Source organism: Neopelma chrysocephalum, unplaced genomic scaffold (genome assembly GCF_003984885.1).
Source record: "Neopelma chrysocephalum unplaced genomic scaffold, ASM398488v2 Primary Assembly neopelma1_22, whole genome shotgun sequence".
Lineage (NCBI taxonomy): Eukaryota > Metazoa > Chordata > Aves > Passeriformes > Pipridae > Neopelma > Neopelma chrysocephalum.
In genome coordinates this window covers 18,823,697-18,840,312 of record NW_020897689.1, presented here as the reverse complement: position 1 = coordinate 18,840,312, position 16,616 = coordinate 18,823,697, and the positions used below count along the sequence as shown (strand labels likewise).

Sequence of the window (16,616 nt, the reverse complement as noted above, 5' to 3'; positions counted from 1 at the left end):
AATGTTATTTTTCAAAACAAAACTATTTTTGCTCTGAAGGAAAAACATCTGAAACCACGATAATTTCATGGCTTTTTTTTTTCTGTTTCTGAATCAAAAATAGTCATGCTGATGCAGCTAGAGGCTAAATGGTCTCAGTACCAATTTATTATTTGGTGTGGCTAAAAGTTATAAAGAGTATATCCTGTTGAAAATGGATAGATCTGAAAAGGAATTAAACACCAAATTGTTCTGGGTTTTGTAAGGCCATGCACATGCTGAAAGGAGTGACAATGTCTCTAATAAGTTTGTAGTTAGACTAAATGTGGAAAAGAAGCTTGTTCACTATTTTTCTGTTCTTAGGAATTGAAAAAGGGAATTATGATTGCAGTTGTAAGACTTTGGTTAGGATCATTTAGATTTGGCTCATCTCAGCATGATGTGAGATAGTCAGTGCTCCAGAAGCAGATAAATATCATTACCCTCTTGAGATCCAACAGATTAGTAATAGGCACCCTTGCTACTTTAAGAGATCCAATAAGAATTATATAACCAAAAAAAAATTGTAAGATACTGAATTTTGTCTTTTGTACTGATCCAACTCCATCAAGTGTACAGTTTTGCTCTTAAACTGTGATAGTAAAAGACCTGCAGCTCCAGATGGGTCTGTATGTGGCTATGCCAGTATGACAGCACTTCCTCCTATCATAGCTTATCCTCATACATTTATACTGAACAGTGCTTTCAGTGGTGTTTTGTAGAACTTGGAGAAGCACTTGGATTCCTTGGAGAAGGAGGACTAAGAGGTCATGGGAAGGCAAGAGAAGGAGGTAGAGAAGCAGTGGGCTTCTTCCATCAGCAAGTCTCAGTACTGCACATGTATTCCTGTAGTGTGGCAGTGCAGTCCTCCACCAGGGAGAAATCTGTCTCTACTAAATATACTGATTTCGAACAGAAAGAGTTAGTGGTACAAAACCCTGTGTGTAAACAAGTCCTACACCTCCATTCTCTGTGCTTTGTTCTTCTTGCTCAACCATTTATACTTTAATTGTAAAACAGCCTTTCTTCTGTTGTTTGTCTCTCTCTTACTTTGGCATTGCTGCAAGCTTCAAATTGCTTCTCAGTTGTGCTGGTTTTTGTGTATGCAATCCTTTACTGGTAGCAAAGACATATGCATAGAACTTGAGTCTTTGATATAAGTGAGTTACACAGTCATATGACTTCTAAAGCAGGACAGAGTAATCAGGTTTTTATTTTTTATTGACTATTATGAATTTGGAATATATTCTCATTTGAGTGGTTGGAATAATGTAAGAAGCTAATACAAGGTTGGGAAGTATCTTATGTCCCTTTTGTTGCCAATCTGGGGTCTGGAAGAAATTTTTAAGCACTAGATGTTGGCTGCATTTTAAGTTTTCCTTGTAGTTCTGAGTGGGGATCAGGTGGGTCAAATAACAGAGATCTACTGCTCTTTGTTCCAGGAACAGAGTTTATATTGTTACTGTTTAGGTTGTGGTGATGTCCGAAACATGCTGGAGGCTTTCCAAACTGGAAGAAGGAAGTCATACCTGCTTGGAGAGTTCAATTGTTCCAGATGACAGAGATTGAGAAAGTGTCCAGGAATAGTAGTGCTGTACAGAAATGCTGATTGTGGTCAACATGATAACCGGCAGTCTATGTTGCAAAATATTGAAATAACTGGTGCCAGTATTTACCAAAGGAGAGCTTTAAGAACATGTTGGACAAACATCTTTTAGGTGTGGTTTGAGTATAGCCTGTGCTGCTGTGAAAGAGGAGACCTCTAAGTCCTTCCAGCTCTCCATGACGCTCTCCAGTGCAAAGCTTTCTAACTGCAAATGCTTCTATCAGCTTAGAATGCTGAGCTTACCCACCAAAGTGTTTGCTGTCAGCAATGCTTCGTTTTTGGTCGGATAATCCTGTTTTATAGAGTTACAATGTTGTGTGGACAAAGAGATCAAGGCCAGGTTGTGCATTTTAATGATTTTTTTCCCTTATTTTCTGGGTTTAGGCAGCGTAAAGTGATTCCTTGTTTGGGGAATTTTCAGTTTTGGCATGAGGAAGTTTATGTAGAGGAATATAAGCATTAATAAACCAGATAGATTAGTTAGAATAATTAATAAACTGATCTAGTAAACTAGATTTATTAGTTAACAAAACAACTTAATTGGGAAATATAAGGGAAAGCTGGCTTCTTGTGTAAAATGTATTTCTAGTAGACACATTCTGGACAGGCAGTAAGGTAAGTTATGTTCATCCATAATAATTCTTTTGTTTGTTTTTAATATTTAAGCATAAATCAGCTCAAGAGGGAAATTTCAGAATATAGCTTTTCCTCAAGCACATGGATTGGTCCAGATGAAGTCAGATATTCTAATCAAACCTTCAATCAAGGTAAGGGGAGCTAAGTGATTGATACCTGGGAAGAAAGTGAAATAACTTGAGGCGATATCAAGGTATATTTGCTCATAACACAGGTTTTCTTTAAAGTAATGCAGTGCTCCCTTCTGACATATCAGAACTAAGTTCCATATTTGAGCCAAATGTGCTGGGAAGATCCTGAGTTACTGCCTCTGAAAGGAATGGGGCAAGAGCCCTGCTGAAGTAGTACTGTTGCTTTTCTTTGGCTTAAATGGGTGTAGTTTCTCTTTATTTAGATCAGGATTAACATCACACAGAACCAGACTGGAGAGAACATATATTCCTTGTTTTCCTGGAAGTGCCCCAGATGCTGAAGCTGTCATGCAAACTCTCCTTTTTAAATAAAGTTTAGGCAAATGAGAAGTACTGCAAACTGCATTTTTGTAAAGGAACCTTTTAATATTTTGTATCTCTGCACATGTATTCGTCTGTGTTGCAGCTGCTGCACTTCCAGTTGAAAATGGGGAGTAAGGGATCTTTTTGAACATGGGACTCATGAACAATTTGGATACATATCCCTGTGCACTGCATTGGCATTTTATTTCATCCTTAGCTGTTGAATGGCAGGTTCTGCAGTTGCCAGTGGCCTGATTATTCCTGTGCTGTAAGCTCCACCCATCCTGGTTTGCTCTTCCTCTACAAAAGGCCTGTGTTGAGTAGCAACGGCCTGAATTGCAGGTTGAAAGCTTGGCAATAGCAAAGCTATGAGTGCTTGGAGGAGGCTGTGTAGGTAGAATAGGATGGTTTGCTTGGAAAGAGATGCTAAAATTATGGAAAAGAATGAAGAAATATAGTCTGAGAATAGCTGTGCAAGGACCATAGCCAGAACTGTGGACTTTCCAAGTATTGAGCTTTTGAATCCTTTGGGGACCCAGAAGGAGCCTTGGCTTCTGGCTCCGTCTCTGTAACTGTAGAAATACGGGTTCAGATCCAGACTCTTCATCTGTTTCTTATGCACGTAATAGCCTGGACCTTAATCTTGAAAATCAACACCCTAGACTTTGGAGAAAACTACAGTTGGGTCTTTTGTTGTAGTTTTTAGAAAGCTGTTGTAGAGTAGAGCGAGGTTCTTACAGTAATGCTGAGAGGCTTAACGTTCAGCAAGCAAGGAGTCATGGCTGAAGAGTGCATAATGCAATTCAAATACTGAAAAAAAGTCTAAAAAGAATTAGTTGTGTGCACAGCTTTCTGCCATTGCCCTATCCCTGTGTATTCACCTCCTGCCCTCCCCAAAATGTTGTCTAAGTCAATTTTTAGTATGTAGTGTTTGTTGAAACATGGGATTCTTGGCTGAATAGATATGGTCAAGTCTATCTGCCAGCACCCATGTTTCTTAACTGATAACCTAATTTTTGTAGCTACTGTAGAACTATATATAGTTTTAAAAACAATTCCAGAACTGCATCCATCAATCAAATAGATCCATTGTATGAATAAATGGGAAAAAGTTGTGTAATGGTGCAAGATGATCCTCCTCAAATCATAGAGTCACAGAATATCCTGAATTGAAAGGGATCCACTAAGATCATCAAGGTCCACCTCCTGGCCCTGCATCACACCAAGAATCACACCATGTGCCTGAGAGCATTGTCCAAATGCTTCTTGAACTCTGACAAGTTTGGTGCCATGACCACTTTCCTAGTGAGCCTGTTCCAGGGTCCAACCACCTGCTGGCTGAAAAACCCTTTCCTACTATCTGACCTAAAACTCCCCTGACACAGCTTCAGGCCATTCCCTCAGGTCCTGTCACTGGTCACCACAGAGGAGAGATCAGTGCCTGCCCCTCCCCTTCCCCTCACAAGGAAGTTGTAACTGCAATGAGGTCTCCCCTCAGTCTCCTCTTCTCCAGGCTGAACAGACCAAGTGACCTCAGCTGCTCCTCATACAGCTTCCCCTCAAGGCTCTTCATCATCTTTGTTGCCCTCCTTCAGACACACTCTAATGGCTTAATATCTTTCTTATCTTGTGGTGCCCAAAACTGCACACAATATTCAAGGTGAGGCCTCACCAGGGCAGAGCAGGACAATCCCCTCCCTCAACCGGCTGGTGACACTTTGCCTGATGCCCCCCCAGGACGTGGTTGGCCCTCCTGGCTGCTGACTCATATTCAGCTTGCTGTTAACCAGGATCCCCAGGTCCCTTTCCATGGCACTGCTTTCCAGCCTCTCGTTCCCCAGTACATACATCAAAACACGACAATGGAGAATGTGGGCATAGATCCCGCTACCTTTGTGAGCACTCTACCATTTGAGGTAATTCCCCCATGCACAATCAAAAAAAAAATCAGATAATATATATAATGTATATGGCTATTGTATAAATAATAGTAATTCACCATTTCTGGAAAGTGAATGTACAAATCTGGTTTGTTGTCTGACACTTGAATATGTATATTTAATTCCTTGCATATAGAATGAAATTTTGTGTATCACATCAGCAATTACCTGCACAACTGTGCTACATTTTGGTTTAGCTCTGCAGTGTTGGTTGGTTTGAGGACTCCTGGGTTCTCTTCACAGCTTCATTCCTGGTTAGTTTTGGGCAGATCATTAGTGCGTATTATTCCTTTTTGCCCATTTGTTACGTGGCTGTAATATTTTACTTGCCAGGTTTATGGAGTGCAGATAGACTTAATTTTAAGAAATTATATGAGGCTGGAGCTCTAGAAGTGTGGCCTTATAAACTGAAATAGCCCAGTGTGTATATCAGTGACCTATAGTTTTGACTATTGCTATAAGGTCAATCCTCATTTGGCTTTGAAGGACATTAAGACAGACATACTGTTAGTCTTTTTTCCTTCAAAGTACGGTAGATCTGGCAGTTTTGTGATAGGTGATTGGTGCTAAGTAAATGCCCATACTAAGGAAGGTTGTGGGGAAGGAGTCTCTACAGAAGTTGACAAAATTAATCTGGGATCAGCAGAATATTAGAAGCATTCCTAGGAAACTGCCAAGAGGATTGCTCTTCTTCTTCATGTGTACAGGTATACAGGAGCTTTGTATGGCAGGATGATGGGATTGATCCTTGTTTCCATTTTTGGTGTTCAAACCGATGAACATGGAGTGTGGATTGATTCAGGTTTCTTTACTGCCATTGGAGCTGCCTCCTTTTCCAGTGGAGTGTCAAGACTTACCATCTCCATCACTGTGATAATGGTAAGTATGTTGAGTTTTCAAGTATTTTTGTGGCCAAGGTTGAGTTGAGCATTTGCTGCTGCAGCTAAATAAAACACCACTATCCCATGCACACTGAACCAGAGAGAAATAAATTATTGGCCTGTCTGTTTCTAGCTTGCCTGAAAAAGTTTTTTTATTTTGTTTTGGGGTTTTTTTTGGAACTTTTACCTGTGAAGTGTAAGTTTGAAAATAACACTTCAACTGAGAAATCTTTCTTCTATTTTTAATTTTTTTGAGTTTACAGAAATTATAATGCCATCAGTGGTTTACAAACAAGAAAAGAGATGTTTCTTCTGGATTAGAAAACAATAGTAGATCACACTGCTTGCCTTGTGAATTGACTTCCATGAGATATGAGGGCCTTGTACAATGTACCTATTAATGCTGGGGTTGAATATTGTTTTCTGGATGGAGTAAGTGAAGGACTTACAGTAGTATAGGCAAGTGATCTAATGGAAAGCCTCACAAGTCTCTCTGGTCAAGTTATGCCTCATAGATTTCAAAATTTTGAAAATAATTTGGAACACATTTCATATTTCTGTTTCCTGATCCCCTCCTCTTGTAACAGAGCATCTTGAGTCTGCACTACAATACTTTCCAGGCAAACTTCTGGAAGCTAAAGTATTTGCACATAATACTCTTATACTTAGAGAGGATGTTCTTTGCTCTCCTTGATTGCAACACCTGGGGATGGTGAGTTGTAAGGCACAGCTGCAATTCAGCTTAGTCAACAGAGAAGTGAAGTTGAGGTCACAAGGGGGAAGTTTTCATTTTTCCACGGCAGGACATTCAAGGCCTGTGAGTATTAATGTGTGTGGAAATTTCACCCATGACTAAACCCAGACTTGGCTACCCACCTGGCTTTGCCCAAAAGGATCTCATTAAAATCTTTGCAGATGTCAGAATTCACACGGAGTGACTAAGTCTGGATTTTCCCTCCTAGTACACTGTTGCACAGTGTTTGATTAAGGAGCTGTTTATTGGCACTCACGCCAAGTTGGGTCCATGTTAGTGGTAGGTTGTGTAAATTGCTTAGGAAGTTTTTTTTTCATTTTGTTTTGTTTGGTTTTTTTGTTTTGTTTTATTTTGGTTGTTTTGTTTTGTTTTGGGGTTTTTTATTTGTTTGGTTTTGGTTTTTGTTGGTTTTTTTTTGGTTGTGTGTTTTTTTTTTTTTTTACATCCTATCTTGAAAGGTGGTGTATGTTCATAAAAACTTCTCTATTGTGAAATAATAATTAAATTGGTTATGAAAACAGTCCTCCTTCAGTATCTTCTTGGTGCTTTAGCACTTACTTATCCATTTAGTAAAAATGGACTCTGGTATTTCTGCTTCTGTCCTTGGTGTTATGCATCTTTTGGAAGTTACTGTATGAATTGTTGACCAATTGTTGGCCTTCAAGTCTGTAAGACTTGAAGGGGGGAAAGTTGATGCTTGAACACTAGATGTAAGTTTTCTGAGAGCCCCAATTATGACTAAATGTAATGTCTTTTCCAAAGTAGGCCTGAATTTTCTCGCAATGGCTCAATATATTTTAATTTAAATATCATTTGTAAACCATTACTTTGTGGTCTTTCTGCACCTATAAGTTGCTAGTGGCAAAAGCATTTGATTGACATCTTCCTTAGATCATGAGGCTGAGCTTTATCACAGAGAAGTGAGAGGCAATTATGTGCCAGAACACTTGCTGGTCTTGGATGACAGAACTGCTTTTCATTCAGCTCCAGTACAGAGAAAATTCCTGCATTTTATTTGCTTCAGTTTCTCCCTATCTGCCCCATTACCTGCACTTGTACTCCGTTTTCCAAGTGCCTCTGTGGTCATGCACATACAGCATGTGCAAAACAATAGCTGGAAACTCTTAAGAGAACTGGAGGAAATTGAGTTGAAAAGGCACTGGAAAAATGATGAGGATTGTGTTGCAGTGTGTTCTGAATTCCCCTAGGTGTCATGTTCTAACTCTTCTGTCCCTCTCTCTGCAGAGGCAGATTCTGTTTCAATTCATGTTCATCCAAGATAAATAGCTGCATTGCTTGAGGAAATATTAATTTTTGAGGAGAAAAAAGGTCTTGGACATGACAATGCAAACACGTAATTAAAAGGTTGTGCCCTCAAACCATAAAATGCACATATTTTTCCTATATTGTGTGATGGGCTCAAAAAGAATCGAGAATGTTTGCTTTGGCTTTTCACAGCCTTCCATTTGGAAACAGTTATGAATGTGGGACTTGTAGTGAACAGGTTTGTAAGATGCTTTTTTTTTTCTCATGGCAGACCCCACAGGCATCTGCCCACCTCTTCTTTCTTGGCTGCCAGTTTCTACCCCCCATGCTGACATTTGACCCTCATCCTCAGCTCTTTGTGGCAAACAGTAGATGTGGTGACATTTTCTTTGGCAAGTACAAGGAATAGCCTTATGACTTGCCTTCCCACAGCTTTCTGTCTCCCACATCTTTTAAGTGTCATGTGTCCTGAGCTTACAGGACTAGGGGTGCTCTAGATGTGGAAGAGGAATAGCATCTTCCTACAGTGTGTTTGCTCTCTGGCTAATTCTGTATTTTTATCATTCTTTTTATTTTTGCTTCTCAATAACAATGCCTCACAAGTGTTAAAGAGGAAAGCTGGCCCAGTATTAGTGTTCTATATAAAAAATATATATAATATATATATATTAGTGTTCTAGGCTAGCCTAGCATTAGTGTTCTTGTACAGTACTGTTGATGCCCTTGCGTGCAAACTGAAAGAAGCTTGATTTACACCAATTTGGATCCTTTATCCCATGAATTGTCTTTTTATTACACATGACAGAAAATAACACTGACTCTCACCTCCTTTCTTACCCATTCTGTTCAAACAGAATTAAAGCAGAATATCAGTTTATTGGCCTAAATTATTTCTTCAAGAAATCTCTTCTGATGGACATGAGGAATGCAATTAATTCTGAAAAGGTTTAAACTCACAACACTCCTTTGAGTGTGAAACACTGAAATACCAGCCTTTTGACAGATGTAGACTAAAGGAGAAAATAGAGTTTTCCGTAGGTTTTGGAAAGGGAAATGCAATGTCGTTATATAAAGCAAAGGGGAATATCCTTAGGGGATTAAATCACCCAAGGTCTGTCCCAGAGTCTCTTGCTAATAGTGGGTGTGGCTGCTGTTCCATTAAGAAACAAAAACGAACATTTTTTTTTCCGTAATCTGAATACCTTACTTGCAATGTATACTTCTGACATGCTTCACAGCAGCATTACAGGTCATCTTGAATAAGTGCAATAAAATAGTTGTATCAGCAGGTAGTAACAACTTAATCCTAACCTCTTCTCTGTCTGTGTATTCCTTCAGTACTTCTATTTTAGGAGAAATATACTTACCTGAAATTATAGGCAGGATGTATTGTTGCAAATTCTGGGGTTACCCTTCTAATTTTCTCTGAGAAACTGACTCTCAATAAGCTTAAGTCCTTTCACAGGAAATTTCAGTAGAGCATTAGCTGTGGGCCCTTAGATGGGGGCCGTAGGTGTGACAGACACACCTTGTTTTACAGATGTGATGTGAGAATACAGCATAGACAACCACCCAATCCAGATAACTAGAGAGAAGTTATAAGAAAAGCAGAATGGTGATACAAGATGTTAGAAAAATAGCATGAGACTTCTTAAATACATGTCAAATCTGCCTGGCACCAGTGCAAGGTTTTCACAAGAGAGCTGTGTTGCTCAGTGGTTGTAGGATGCAAGATGCTACACTTGAAACCATTTGCAGAAATGATGATGCAAGCACAAAGGATGTTTTTGAAAATGCTGACATAAATATGAATTCTGAATTTTCCTTGGTGATTGAAGACCTAACAGTGAAAACAATCCTGGCTGCTCATGGCATTGCTTTTCTCTGTTGCTGCTAAAGAGCAAGGGGTGCAGGAATTCTCATTGATTTAAATCAAATTTCTTTTCAGTGAGACCTGATCTAATTGATGATAGCTCTAATCTGCAGGTGAAGATGGATAAATTGTACATTAACTGGGCAACAAAATTGTGATATGTATCACTCTTGGATTAAATGTAAATGTTAATAGGTGTAAATTCTATTATTTCTTCTTGACTAGTGGGATGCCAGCAGAAGTCTGTATAGCTGTGCCTTTCAGCATGCTGGGAGTAGTGTTGTTTTTCACTTCAGGTTCCTCTTCTGTAGTGGTGGAGAGCCATGGACTGGATTGGCAGCTGCTGTGTTTGGGTCTTGGTTGTTTTAGAAGCCGAGACTGTTTTGGTAGAAATGCTGGGTTGCCCAGTGAACTGCTTTTCCTACGATATTTTGCATTTCTGTCAGAACAGGAATGACATGTCTTCAGTTCTCGGTTCCAGCTGCCTGCTGCCCCCATTACCTCTCGCTGTTATACTTGGCTGCTAGCAGGGGAAGGTCTCCCTGAGAGGGTAGACCTCATTATTCCTCACTATGTGACACACAGTGCCCTCTTGCCTCAAGCAACCTCCACGTCCATTTGGGTGGCGGCTGTTTCTGCTGCCTCAACCTTCTGCTTTTCCCTCTTCTCCTTGAGCTGGAAACTAAGGATTAAAGCAGCTCACAGTATAAAATGGTTTGTCCCCCTCTGGTATATAAATGCCCGTGACTGTTATGTAGGCAATGAGGAGAGCCTGCAAAGGGAGCTGGATGTTACTCCAGGAGGTGCTCTGGCAGAGCTGGCAGGACTTAGAGGTGCAAAAGGTTTTCAGTGCAAACTATGCCTTATGTGATACTTATTCATGCATCTTCTTAGATCTTGCTCTGGTAAGAGAAGGGCCAAAGCCAGGCTGGATGGGGATTTGAGTAATCCTGTCTAGTGGAAGGTCTTCCTGCCCATGGTGGGGGGGTTGGAACTAGGTGATCTTTAAGGTCCCTTCCAACAGAAACCATTCTGTGATTCCATAAAGGAAGCAATAAAAATACCCCTTAAATATCTGACTTTAAAATACCAACTAGACTGTAGGTGTCTTTCTGCAATTCATAGTTTCCACCTAGTTTGTCATACTTTTTTTTTGGTATGTTATTAAGTGAAAAAAGTGAGTGCAAGCACAAAGCTGGGCTTGTGTACCTGATGTTCTTTCCAAACAGAGTAGCAGCTGACCCCAAAGTGACAGGGCTCGAGCTGCTGCATAGCTGTACTGTGAGCTTCAGAATTGGAGATTATTGGATCTTGGTCCACGGCAGCTCTTCAGGGCAGGTCTTATGGCATGAGTAATTACAGGAAGCAGGATATTTTGCAAGATGTCAAATTAAATTATTTAATTGGTCCTTCTGGTCTTAAAAGAAACCAGTCTTGTTTTCGGGCCATAAAACATGGTGTTAGATCTGGCTACTTGAAGAGAAGGGAGGTTCCTTCCAAACTCATAGTGCCATCCAAAGTGTGATCCTTTCCTTGATAAGGATTATGGTTTGCTGTGGTGTGAGGAGAATATTTCTCTGAGTGCTGAGTATGCTTTTGGCATAGAACAGGCTGATATGAAATACATTAATTTCTTGTTCTTAGGAAAGATCTTGTGGTCAAATAAGATTAATATGATTGTAGGGTCAAATACAATAAAATACCTTTGTAGTTGGAGTGACTATAAACATGGTAGTCTGCAAGAGCTTGTTTTCTCACCACCACCCTGGCTAGAATGATTTCAAAAAGTTTACTTCTCCTCTATTTTTGTCTGAAAATGAGGCCTTCAGATTTGTTTTTACAAAAACCTTGAATGTTTCATCAAAGAACTGAACATCTGAGAAACAGAAATAAAGAAAAAATATTTAAAATGTCTTGCTATAAAACTTGGTTGTTTCATGTTAACATTTTCCTTTAAGGAATGAAATGTTTCCCATGAAACAGTAAAGAAACTTTCTTGGTATGTTCAAGGAAGGAGGGGGCAATACATGGTGCATCGTGGGAGGTGTAGTTTAATCTGAGAGGCCAAGGCAAATCCAAATTTAAAATTTGCAAGAGATGACAATATAGCATTCCAAATGAAAGCTTCTTGGGTTTTAACCTAAAAGATATGGCTCTGTAGGGATGATAAGCAATTTGTCAGGTCAATGGAACGTTCTGTAAGAAATGTATGCTTGTAGGGAAAAGCCAAAGAAAGCTCTTTTTTTCTTTCTGGATAGTAGCCTTGTGAACCTAACCCAAGAAAGTCAGAACAAGTCCCCTCTGATTCCTGTATTCATCATCTCTAAAGAAGAAATGCAATTGTGGGACGGTTGATTAGCCTGTAGGTAATTCCTAAATTAGAAGAGAATCCAGCGCTATCTCTAATATAGCTGTGTCAGCTTTGGTAGCAGGTTTTATCAGTAAAATAAATGGACACAACTGAATTCAGCATGGATTCAATTGGCATTGAACTTTTAGAAAGTTCAGTTATGCATCTGAAATATTGAAACTGAGACTGCATCTCTGTTTTAAATACACACATTGGAAATTCAGTTGTAATTCGAGAAGATAGCATTTTTATATAGTCATTTTTCTGGCTCTAGCTTTCAGTAGCTTTAAAGGTATTTTATAAATAAAGGGATCTAGTGTATTACAACATACAACTGTACATTTGGGACATGTAACGCCAACCTTAGTGAAAGTTCATGGGAATTTAATGTGCAGAAGTTATTTTTAATTCACAGTATCTTATCTGTTTTCAATTTTTTTAAAGTACAAAATGCAATAGGGCTGTCTTATGTACTAATTCTTTGCCAAATTTAATTTGTTTCCAAATTAAAGACATTTTTCAGTTACAATGTCATGAAAACCATTAATTCTTGTTATATTTTTAACTTTAAAACCTTCCTAATGCTGCCAATAGTGGTTTTTTTTCCAGATTTTGAGAAAATGATTTATCTCTGGGACGAAAGCTACCACAATAAGCCTATCTCTTTTTTTTTTTTTCCCCAGTCTGAGGGTTTTATAATCATTTTGAATTAAAACCCCATGTTACCGGATGTTCTAATGAATGGGGGCTTGGGGCCAGAGATCCCCATTTAATTATTGGACCTTGCTGAAACAGGAGCAAGTGGTTACACAACCCAGCAGCTGCTGGCTGGACATGTTCTGTTGGTGGGAAGGAGGCTCCTACTGTAGTTTTACCTCTCTCCTGAGAGAGGTAAATCCCTAAGGAAGACCATGGCCCCCCCCTCTGCTTAACATGGGCAGAATGACATGTTTTGTTGCTTCAGTTTCAACATGTCCTCTGGTTTTTTTTGGAAGAGGAATAAGACTGAATCCATGGTGGTGACGGTGAACACTGGTGAAAGGTGTGCTGCTCTCATGAACAAGACTGAACAGAGGAAGGCACCAAGGGGAAGCAATGAAAGCACATGGAAAAGTAGCAGCATTGCAGAAAAGTGTAGCAAAAATGGTACCCAGTGGAACCTGTCATAATGATGGCTCTTCTCTCATTTTGAAATGTGAGAGAGTGATGACAGAAAAACTCTTCAGTGCCTTATGGCTGCATCCCAGGCAAGCTTGCAGAGTCAGACCTGAGCTGCTTTCTTGCATCTCTAAAGGAATACCCCACCAGCACCCCAAATTGGCAGTGGTCACCCAGCCTGTTGTTCATCGGTGAGTTATGCAGCAGCATGTGATTTCTGCAGTTGCTGGTGGAACTTGTGAAACAGCAGTGTCTGATTTTAGAAAGGATGAAGTTGCATAGACTGTGGAAATAGTTGGAGTGGAGTTGTCTGGCGCTTCAGATCATACGAGCATGAAGGTTGACCTCAGATTATTCTGGTTATTCTGCTCCCATTTCACCCTGTTCCTCAGCCTGACCCTTTGTCAAAGTAAAGAGAATTTATTTGGAAGACTTGAGTCATATTTTTCCCTTTCTCCCACTTGTTTAGCAGAGTGTATGCAATACTTGGGAGGGAACAGATGAAGACAAGGGAGAGAACTGGCTGTAAAAAATGAATACATCCTCACAGCACACTTTGGCAATGCAGACCTTGAGAGATTACTGATCGTGCCTTCCTCTGACTTGCTCAAGATGGAAGGGCGTGAAAGGGACATTGGGTTCCTGGGGCAAACACGGAGAGAAAATGATAAGGAGCATTCTCTCTTGTCAGGAGAACCACTGCTGTGTGAAAATGCAGTACAGAAAATGCATGATAGATCATGTCAGCATCTCTTGTGATACATTGGCGTAAATGAGAGAAGATTTTGACCCTTGCTTTAGAAGGAGTACACATGTACATGGTCTGGATCAGGGAGCGTTTTTTTGCTCTGATGGTAAAAAAGGCATGTGTTATGGAGTCCTTACCAAAAGGGCAGGAAGGCGTATGTGCCGACCCAGCAGCCAAGTTCAAATTCTTCTCTCCTTAGATGCTTAAAAATAGTTCAAAATTAGATGCTTTAAATACTGTTACTTCAGCAGGATTACTCAATACTGAATTTAGCCTTTGGATTCTCCCCATGGCCACAGTCTTCATTTTAACTCCCCAGGAGAGAGTGCCACATGGCTGCTTTTCTATCTGATTTTGGTGGGGAAAGGAAAATCTTTTGCAGAAGCTGGGGAAAATGTGTAGCATTCAAGATTTTTCGCATCATGTTTCCTTCAAAGCAGGCAGAGGAAGTGCATAATTATTTGGAAATTAATTTGGCAGGTTCTTCCCAGTGCTAGGCTGTTTAATGCATCAGCCCATCACACTTAAATAGTTTAGAGCTCACTTACCATTTTTGATTACACCTGAGATGGTTCACAGAAGTTGTTTTGACAGGGCCTAACTTTCTGTTACTAAGCTGCCTGATTTTTTTTCTAATGAAGAGTTTAAACCCTAGTCAAAACAGTTTTTCAAAATCTTCAAACTAACTTAACAGGGTAAGTGTTCACTCTGCTTCCACTACCTGTCAGAAGGAGCTTATGTGTTCAAATTGTATTTTTAACGTTATTTCAGAACCTGATTGCAACCTTTTTACAAATAAGCAGAGATACGGAGTAGTGTTGTACTGATTCTAGTCTTATTCAAATTAATCCCAAAATAATTGGAGTAACAATGCATAATCAGCAAACTGTTAAATACATTAGATCCTACTATTTTCTGTTGAATTTACTCCAACTAGGGGAAGAGCACTGTGTGTTTTTTGGCAGTAGCTTGTCTGGAAAATGAAATAAGTGAAACTATGCTCGTGGAGAAGGGGATGGGGAACAGTTTCAGAACCTCAGATTTTGTAATGCACTCCTTTAAGAAACTGGTGGCTCAGTGAATGAATACCTATGTTCATTTTGATAACAGCAAGATTTTGTAAGGTTTCCGTTCTGTTATTTAAGGTATAATCTCCTACTGAAGTTAGACCTGAAATGAAGTTCTCAGTCTGTGGTATAGAGTGTTCATCAAATAGCCTCAGTACATCCCTTGTCCAGTCTGCAGCTGTCTGTATTCAAGTGGCTCTTTCTTCTCTAGCCTTTTATAGACCTCAGGAGCTGGGACGACAAGAATTGTGTCATTCTGGAGGTGTTGGTTTTAGCATCACTTAATATGACAGATTCACTGCAGTTGTCTATCTTACTTTTAAAAAATACTCATGAATCATAATTTAAAGCATTCTGCAATACTGTGCGTTAAAAAAGTACAAGGTTGCTTGGCTGGGTTATTATACAGTACAGTGCTTGTTTTGAAAAGATTTAATATGTGAGCCTGCTGCATGTTTGAGCATATTCAGCAACACACATACACAATTCTGCTTTTTTTGTTAATAGAGGGTTCACTTAACACAACACACACCAGTGTTACCTTCCTGACACTGATTTAGACAACTTTGAAACCTCCTTTCAGGGTTTCATGTCTGCTGTATATGTAAGATGAAGAACCAGATTACAGAAAAAGTCACTGATAGATATCTTTCCAGGGGATCTTGGCAAGAGTCACTGGTATCACCAATACTGTTTCTGATATCACTTTCATCCATTGCAGCGATCTGTCAAAACAGATGTATTTATAGGCCTTGGGGGACTAAAACAAGAGATCAAACATATGCATAGCATTTTCCATCAAGTTCCCAAGGACTGAGGCTCAAAGGAATTTGATACGTTTCCAGGGATTACTTAGCTGTGCTGGGTATTTCTATGTTCTCTATAGCAATCAATGTCCTGCTGCTGTAGAAGGTCTTGGAACTAGAAAAAAATCTTTCTTCTACCAAGGAAATCATCAACGTAATGCTTCAGAAAAACTCACAGGTTGGCTTCAGAAAAATTCAGAAAAATATTTAGATTCACATCAGAGAAAACTGTGACAAAAGCTCGCTTAATATGAGGAATTAAGGTGAATTAAGGTAAATTAAATAGTGCACAAGTGCGATTAATTGGAACTACTTTGCTTAAAAAGTATGTGCCGTGTGCTAAGATTTTTTCATGCTCTGTCTTGGCAGCAGTTAAGCTCTAGGGTACTAGAGGCTGCCTACTCCTTGTAAAGGCTTGGAATAGTTAACGGGGTAGAGCTCTGGAAGAGGAAGAATCCCACTAATTGTGCAATCCTCCTGGCACTGGGGTTTGGCAGGACGCATGTCCTCACAGTGAACCTACACTGGGTGTGCCGCCCTTTGTAGAGTGTGATGCACAGCTTCATGTGCCTCAGGCTGAAAGAAATAATCATTTTCAGCAGGGTGAGGGAACTTGAGTGCATAACTTTTTGGGGCTAGCATGACAATCGTGCCTTTTTAGGAGATTTATGTTTACTGTATTGCAGCATCCCACTTTTCCAAAAATTTCCAGCGGTGATGGTGGTGAGTGATAAGGAGACACAGTAAAGTGAGTTGAGTTAATGAATGTAGTTCTGGGACTATAAAGAATTTGTTTAAAGGTGAAGTGCACAGGAAAAGAGTATTTTTCACTTAGTTTTAAAGAGAGAGATTAATGCAAGTTCAGGAAGGGAGTATTCAGCTGGATCAATATGTGAAGAAGGTGCCTCTTTTGGCATAATTCCAGATGGAAATGGTGAACCACGATAAAGGCATTTCAATTCATAGTTTGTCAGAACATTATTAAGTGGCAATTAAAGTGACTCAAGTATTCCAAAGCA

The 16,616-nt window shown here is 39.6% G+C and overlaps 1 pseudogene; it reads left to right on the top strand.

The window, feature by feature from the left end:
• The window catches only part of LOC113963921, a 77,039-nt pseudogene that overhangs the window by 20,640 nt on the left and 39,783 nt on the right, over positions 1-16,616 (top strand).